We start from the raw sequence: 8,905 nt of genomic DNA on the forward strand, positions 1-8,905 counted from the left end.
AGTGACCCCTGTGAAAGGGTCATTCAAACATTACTGTCATTACAGTCTGAGAACAACTGCTTTAAGGTATGCTGGTTAATCAAGAGAAATTAAACCTTTTATAGCATTGCCACCTACTGGGCAAACAAGTTTAGTGCACCCATATCCAGTAATCTAATTAAGCTGTAACTCCATCTGCTTTGGATGTGTCAAGAATTTGTGGGGGAATGTGACTCTCATTATCTCAACAATCTATCTCTATATAAGATACTAAACAGGGAAGATACTAAACAAGCTGGGTGGTGGTGGTGGCAAATACCTTTGATCCCAGCACTCGGGAGGCAGAGGCAAGTTCTGTGAGTTCAAGGCCAGCCTAGTCTCCAGAGCAAGTTCCAGGACAGAGTTGTTAGACGGAAATATCTTATTTCAGAAAAAAAAAAAAACCTTTACAACCAGATCTTATGGCGGTATCTTCTCAACTGAGGTTCCCTCCTTTCAGATAACTCTAGCTTGTGTCAAGTTGACGTAAGACTAGCCAGCACAGAGCTCTTGTCCCTTTTAAGGAGCAAGGCATCTTGGAGTTGAGTCTGTTGCAGTAATTTAAAAATTCTTTTACACTTCATTTATTCATTTATTTATGAGGTAAAAGAGCAACTTGTGGGACTCAGTTCTCCTCCTTTCACTGCAAGTTCCAGGGCTCAAACTCAGCCCGTCAGGCTTAGCGGCTTTACCTGCTGAGTAATCTTGCCCTCCCTGTTGCAGTATTTGATGAGGGTTTTGTGCAAGGGACTAGTGTTATTGATATTCTTCACTTCTCTACTAGAGTCAAGCTCTTAAGTCAAGTATCTAGCATGTCTGAATATTGCCATTTTTATGTGTGCTGGGTAGTTTTTTTGTCAGTTTGACACAAGCTGCAGTTATCTGGAGAAAGGAACCTCAGTTGCGAAAATGACTATATCAGGTTGCCTATAGCCAAGTCTGTGGAGGCATTTTCTTGATTAGCAATTGATGTAGAAGGGCACAGTCCACTGTGGGTGGTGATACCCATAGACAGGTTGTCGTGGGTCTATAAGAAAGCAGGCTGAGCAAACCCTGTAGAGCAAGCCAGTAAGCAGTGTTTCTCCATGGCTTTTGCTTCAGTTCCTGTCTTCAGGTTCCTGCTCTGACTTCTCTTAGTGATGAAGTGTGATTTCAGGATGGTAAGCTGAAACGAACCCTTTCCTTGACAAGTTGCTGTTGGTTATGGTAGGCTTTATTTCAATGTTTTCATACAGTGTACCTTTTTTGTTTTTTGTTTTTTTTTCGAGACAGGGTTTCTCTGTAGCTTTGGTGCCTGTCCCGGAATAGCTCTTGTAATCCAGGCTGGCCTCGAACTCCCAGAAATCCGCCTGCCTCTGCCTCCTGAGAGCTGAGATTAAAGGTGTGCGCCACCACCACCGGGCTCATACATTGTACTTTGATCATATCTGTTCCCCAAACTCTTCTCAGATCCTCCCTACCCATGCAAATATCTCTCTCTACCTCCCTCCCTTCCTCCCCCTTTCTCCCTTCCTACCTCCCTCCCTTTCAAAAAGAAAACACTGAAAAATCAAAATAAGCAATGACAACAACAAAACAAATAAGACAAATGACACCAAAACAAGCTGTTTCCCTGCTGCTCTTCTGTGTGTGTCTGCCTCTCTGTCTCTCTCCTATTCTCTCTTCCCTTCCCATTCCTTTTATCTCAAAAAACTCCACACTCAAAAAATGATACCAAAACAAAAAGCACATAAAAACATGGAGTCCATTTTGTGTTGGTCAACTACTCCTGGGCGTGGGGTCTGCCCTGGAGTGCTTCAGTTATATCCAGTGACAGTCCATTGTAGAAAATGGATTTGACCTTTCCTAAAGCTATCAATTGCATATACCTTTTTGCTAAGGGGTAGGGTTTTGTGCCCTTTTCCCCTTCATATTGGAATTTTGTTTGTCTTGAACTTCTGAAGGCCTTATGTGTGCTGTCACTCCATGAGTTCCTATGTGTATCACTCTTGTTGTGTCTGGAAGATGCTGTTTCCTTGGTGTCTTCCAACACTTCTGGCTCTTACGATCTTTCTGCCTTCTCTTCTGAGTATATCCTTGAGCCATGAGGGGACGAGTTTGGTAAAGACATCCCATTTATGAGTGCTCCAAAGTCTCTTCTCTCTCTCTGAACATTGTTCAGTTGTAGTCATGATACCCAAAGACACATGGGATGTTGCTAACAATTGTTGGAGAGTGAAAGAAGCAAACAGCACTGAGATCTAGACTGGAGGACCAGACTCAGTGCTTGCAAATTCTGTTTAGCTTTTAACACCCTCTGGAAGGGAGGAGGCTGAAGACTTGGAGAAGTTTTCACCCTGTCTCAGAGGTTTTAGTCCCTCTAGTAGTGAACTGCATGACAAATAGGTGGCTCTAGAGGTTAGGCCATCTGCTGAGCTTACTCTCAGGATTTTAAATCTTTGCAGTTATCCCCAGGTAATGGAATCTGATCCCTGGCACTGAAAGTGGGGCTACATTCATGCCCTTAACTTCATTGAGCTTGGTTTTTCAAGACAGGGTTTCTCTGTGGCTTTGGAGCCTGTCCTGGAACTAGCTCTTGTAGACCAGGCTGGTCTCGAACTCACAGAGATCCGCCTGCCTCTGCCTCCCGAGTGCTGGGATTAAAGGTGTGCACCACCACTGCCCGGCAGCCGAAACTTTTTTTAAAAAATTATTTTACTATGTGTATGGGAGTTTTGCCTGCATGTATGTACCACAGACATACCTGGTGGCCACAGAGTCCAAAAGAGGACATGGGATCTCCTATAACTGGAGTTACAGACGGTTGTGAGCAACCACGTAGGTACTAATACTAGAATCCAGGACCTTTTGGAAGGGCAGCTATTGCTCCTAACCACTGAGCTATCTCTCCAGCCCCAGAAGCCAAATCTTTCAGCTCTTCACTCTCAAACCATTCTGATAGCTTTTTTTTTAAAAACAACAGTCTCCTAGAGATCCTCAAACCCAGTCTCACAGTCCTGAATGACCTGGATATACAGCTGCCGGAGGTGTACCCTGCCCTAGGCTGTGGACAACAGCACGTTGTGGCTTCAGGAAGCAGCCCCAAGCCCTTCAGCAGCTATCTTTGACCTGCTGGAACACTTTTCCTGTAGTTTCAGGCTCCAGGGCACAAGCATCATGACCTTGTGAAGTAGCCAGACCACACTAGCTTCCTGCTCCTCTCTCAGTTAAGCCCTTGGTGGAATCAACCCACACTGGCCAAGGGGCACTCCGAGAACCAGGGGGAAATCTCAGGCCAGGCTGCCTTCTCCACCACACACATGGCAGCCCCAAGCTGAGCAGGCCCACGAATGGAGCACTCTTCTCTGGTCATTTCCTCTCAACAACCCTGGCTGCCTTAGGGAAAGGCTTAGGTCCAAACCCTGGCTAAAGGCTTTGAGGGCAGGAAGACAGCAACTAGCAATGAAACTGGGATGAAGTGATACTCTTCAACAGCTGCAGCCAGGAACCGCAGCACTTTTGTTAAGAAGAGCAAGGGGAGGGGCTAGCTCATCTCTGTAGGAGGTCTCTGTAAGTGAGCAGTATCAGGCTTTAAACTTCATAGAGGAAGAAGCTGCTGTTGCTAGTCTTTGCACACTGATCAATCATCCATAAACACTCAGACTTCCAGGAAAGCTTTGCTAACTCTCTTGAACCAAGCCCATATGGGTAATGGCTTTGCCTATTTACCATGGGGCCAGGTGGTCTCAGAGTACTGGACAGGACATGCCTATGTCAAAATACATTTGCCCAGAGCTTCCTCCTTTTCCTCCACCTGATCTTTGTAAAATTCTTTTGAAGTCTCAGAACTCTGTACAGCTTCCCTGGAGCTTTGTGAAGGCCATAATATCATAAAAGACTCCAGGTCTCAATTCTTTTTTTCTTGTCACCTACACTGAAAATGAAGCAATTACAAAGCAAAACCAAGGCCTTTCTTTTGGATCAGGAAAAAAGAATGCCCATAGAAGCCCAGGGAGGTCATTTAGTGGTAGAACACTTGCCTAGCATTTAAGAGACTTTGGGTTCCATTTCTAACACAGAATTACTTTTTCTTTTTCTCTTCTTCTTCTTCTTCTTCTTCTTCTTCTTCTTCTTCTTCTTCTTCTTCTTCTTCTTCTTCTTCTTCTTCTCTTGTGTGTGTGTGTGTGTGTGTGTGTGTGGTTTTTCTAGACAAGGTTTCTCTGTGTAGCTTTGGAGCCTGTCCTGGAACTAACTCTGTAGACCAGGCTGGCCTCAAACTCAGAGAGATCTGCCTGCCTCTGCCTCCTGAGTGCTGGGATTAAAGGTGTGCACCACCACTGCCTGGCTACAGAATTATTCTTAACAGACACACATAAAAACTAACCCAAGGGCTGGAGAGATGGCTCAGAGGTTAATAGCACTGACTGCTCTTTCGGAGGTCCTAAATTCAAGTCCCAGGCACCACATGGTGTCTCACAACCATCTATGAGATCTGGTGCCCTCTTCTGGCCTGCAGGTGTACATGCAGGCAGAACACTATAGGAACTTCAAAATCGATGTAGTCTAGTGCTCGCTTGGGCAGCACATATACTGAAATTGGAATGATACAGAGAAGATTAGCATGGCCCCTGCGCAAGGATGACACACAAATTCATGAAGTGTTCCATAATTTTGTTCTTTCAGACCCTGGATCATATCAAACTCCCAGAACTTCAGCTTCAACATTAGCTGACAGTCATTGATGCTTTTGTGTTAACTTCATTCTGTAATCACGTCTTTTCCATGTGCCCCTGTATGGTTTATTTCCATGATGTCTCAAAGTAAAAGCTTTAAGAAAAAAAATCGACAGAGTCTATAGTTTAGAAGTTAGGAGAGTGTGCCTGCAAGGTGTCTTAGCAGGCAAAAGTGCTTGCCATACAAGCCTGGTGAACTGAGTTCAATCCCTGGAACCTATAATAAAAGGAGAGAACAAATTCCACAAAGTTGTCCTCTGACCTTCACTTCCGGACATGTATGCATGTGCTTGCTCAGACTTGTACACACACACACAATAATAATAATAATAATAATAATAATAATAATAATAATAATAATAAGTCGACCTTGTATTCTGTTTCCTTTTTGGTCTTTCAAGAAAGGCTTTCCCTGTGTATCAGCTCTAGCTGTCCTCAAATCTGTAGTCCAAGCTGGCCGCGAACTCAGAGATTCACCTGCCTGTCTCCCAAGTGCTAGGATTAAAGGTATGCGCCGCCACAACCTGACCTCATATTGTTTCTTGAGCTAATCACATAGGTGTGGTTAATTTGTAAAAAGAAAATGAACTTTGTAGGCATTTTCCTCTCTATGCATTAAATTTTATAAATAATTCTACTGAGCCAGGATAGTGTCATATATCTGTAATCCCAGTACTTGGGAGGCTGAGGCAAGAAAATCACAGAATTCAAGGTCAGCCTGAGCTACATAGTGAAAACCTGCCTTGACAAAACAGTTTTTGCAGGGGCAGGAGTTAAAAGCACTGGCTATACTTCCAGAGGGCCTAGGTTTGAGTTCCAGCACCCACATGCAGGCTCACGGTCCAGTTTCAGAGGATCCCATTTTTGTTGTCTTTGTGCACCAGACAAGCATGTGGTGCACATACATACATGTGGGTAAAACATCCATGGACATAAAAAAAATTAAAAGTTTATTGGGAAGAATTGCACTTTGAACATCAGAGCAAGGAGACTGCTTTTCCCCTAATAAATATGTAACATATATTTATTGTATGTAGTGTTGAGTTTTATACAGACAATTTCTTTCAAGCAAGTCATATACTTTGACCATATTCTTCCTTCCCTCTTCTCCATGAAACCAGTATGGTAGATCATGTGACAAGAATAAAATGCTTAGTGTCAACCTGACAGTCCACTGGGAACTTGCCTTTCCTTTCTGTGCCTTTTTTTATAATTGCTAGCGTCAGATTAAGTACCTCTTCATATGTAAAGACATGGAAGATATATTGGACTGGTGTCTACTGTTATTATATATATTATACATTCTAATTTATAGAATTATAATATACATTCTAATTTGTGAGGGTTGCATGATTGTGGGTATACATGTATGTATGGAGGCCAGATATTAACCTCAAGCCTTTACCAACTTTACTAATTGAGCTCTTTATTTCCCTAGCCCCATATATGTATATTTTAAGTCAGTGACCCAAAGCAGGCGGGCAGTATGGCTGAGTTACAATGAGCAAGAGAGAGTGGTCTTTGCATCAGAATAGAAGGGGCTAGGGCATGGACTTTAGGATTTAGTCAAAGTGTAGCCTCTAGGTTTTAGGATTTAATTCATGTATAGCTAAGAATGAAAACTTCTCAAGGGCTGAGAACTTGATGAAGTAGAACTTGGGAGAACAAAAGGCATTCACTCTTGATCTATAAGCCAGAAGACCATGGATAAATCAGTATCATCTACACAAGAGGTAACATACCAATTTTTTAAATCCCCCAAAGGAATTAATTCCTAGGGGTTTCATAATACCAGATTCGTACATGGAATAGACAGAACCAGCTATTCCATCTTCTTGTTTTAAAAAATTCATTTAGTACATTTTCCTCAGATAAAGGACATGTCAGATAGTAAACTGACTAAGAATAGATACAAAACATATTAGTTAAAAGGCTGAGACATGATAATGGACCAAATGCTCATCAAGCACACACTATGCTGAGCACTGCTTTGAGCAGAATACACCTGACACCAGTTCCTCTAGAATTTATATCCCTGTGGAATGCTGTTCTCCAGGCTTGGAATTGCCATTGCTGTCTTAAAATGAAAACAGTTGAACCCCTCACCCATGATCCTGTAAGTAACCCCCAATTAAACCCATAGGTTTACCAAGCTAGATTTGGGTGAAAATGTTTCTCCAGTATGTTACATGGCTCCAAGGATAGACCTGACTGGGGCAGCAATAGAGTGAAGAAAACACAAACGCAGACACACAGAAAAGCTGGAATCTGGTAGACTGGGCTCTCTGATGGAGGAACCATACATAGTATTCTAGGAAGCATGGCATGCTTATTATATGAGAGAAGGTATTATTGCATCCAGATAAATAAGGAGCCAGGATTTATGGAATATAGCTGAATGAAGAAGACAGAATTAGCTACTATCAGTAGGAGCAGTCTCTGTAGGGGTAGGAGTCTTCCGAAGGTAAATATGGAACTGTGGAGAAAGCTATAATGGACGTTTCTGTATACACTATCAACATTTGCACTTGGACCAGGAAGAAAGAAGCTTTGGCCATTTCCCCAAGCTAGGCTTGGGGAAGGCTTTACCATTTTCCCATGGATCTGAGGCATTGGGGTCCTTGACATGGCCATGGCTATGTCAACAGCACACATTCACTCAGGACTTCACACACGCAGGGCTTCCTCAGCTCCCCACAGTTTGTCCTTGGTGAACTATTTGGAGTGAATAGGTAATATGCTTGTTCTTGTCTCCCCAGGAAAAGTTAATGCAACACTTGGCACCCAGAGACATGACAATGATGAATTTGGGGAGGAACAGTTACATTATCTCTGCTGTAGGTGAAGAGACATACAACTAACTGAAGCTAAGCCACCCCAGGGTGTAGGTAGCATCCATGGGAGCAATCCTAACATGGCTTGTTCCAGGAATAGGCAATTCCACTTACCTAGAGTTAACTGCACACTTCTCTCCTGTCTGTAAGAAAGTATACTGGGAGAGGCAGGCAGATCTCTGTGAGTTTGAGGCCAGCCTGGTCTACAGAGCAAGTTCCAGAATAGCCAGGGTTACATAGTGAGACCATATAAACAACAACAGAACAAACAAAAAATGAGGCTAGGAGGGTGGTGCATGTATTTAACTCCAGCATTCAAAAGGCAGAGGCAGAGGCCGGTGGATTTCTGTGATTTCAAGGCCAGCCTGGTCTACAGAGTGAGTTCTAGGCCACCCATATAGTGAGACCTTGTCTCAAGAAACAAAAACAAAAAGAAGAAGGGTAGAAAAAGAAAGTATGCTGGGGATGGAACTGGAGAGATGGCTCAACAGTTAAGAGAACTGGCTGCTCTTTCAGAGGACCTGGCTTCAATTTCCAGCAGCCATGTGGTGGCTCACAACTGTTTAACTCCAATTCCAGGAAATACCCTCTTCTGGCCTGCATGGGCACTGCACACATTTTGCATAGACATACAGATAGACAAAACCCTCATACACATAAAATAAATACATAATTTTTAAAAGTATGCTGGATACTGGAGAAATGGCTCAGTGGCTAAGAGATCAAATCGCTCTTGAAGAGAGTCCCCAAGTACAATTTCCAGCACCCAATTGGATGACTCACCTGTAACACTAGCTCCAAGAAGATCTGATACCTCTGGCCTCCATGAGTACCTACTGGCACACACATACACATAATTAAGAACAATAAAATAACTTAAAGTATGCCAAGTAGAGATTATTTATCTAGCTTGGGGCCCTTTCAGCAGTCAAATATGGCCAATGGCAAGGCAGAAGCCAGCTGTAGCATTGGCCTAAAGGCTGTCAAGTATGTGGAGCCTTATAGACAGAAGATGAGTGTAGCCCTACGTCCCCCTGGCTTCAAGCTGTTCAAAGCAGTAAGAGTCAGCTCCACTTAGTTCTTCAGAGGTTGGAGACATATGGAGTCCCATGGCATATTCTAGGATGAGGCGAAAAGGTTCATGGAGAATGACTGTGCATTGTGGAGGGATAACTCAAATAGTGCCTCCCATCAAGCCATTGATTTACCTCTGATCTTTTGAGAAAATGATACAAGCAATGGAATCTTTTCATTCTGTATTGGACCTTGGTAAAATGTTTCTTAACTATCCCCTTAGCAACTGATTCCTGAGATCAATGGCATTTGCTTAGAATGGTAAAT

The 8,905-nt window shown here is 43.1% G+C and overlaps 1 non-coding gene across 1 annotated transcript; it reads left to right on the plus strand.

Moving 5' to 3' along the window:
* Positions 1 to 4,563: 4,563 nt before the first annotated feature.
* LOC119805680 lies at positions 4,564 to 4,670 on the plus strand. The gene has a single exon (XR_005283979.1). It is a non-coding gene; the product is annotated as a U6 spliceosomal RNA (small nuclear RNA).
* Positions 4,671 to 8,905: the final 4,235 nt, after the last annotated feature.

Source organism: Arvicola amphibius, chromosome X (assembly GCF_903992535.2).
Source record: "Arvicola amphibius chromosome X, mArvAmp1.2, whole genome shotgun sequence".
Taxonomy (NCBI): domain Eukaryota; kingdom Metazoa; phylum Chordata; class Mammalia; order Rodentia; family Cricetidae; genus Arvicola; species Arvicola amphibius.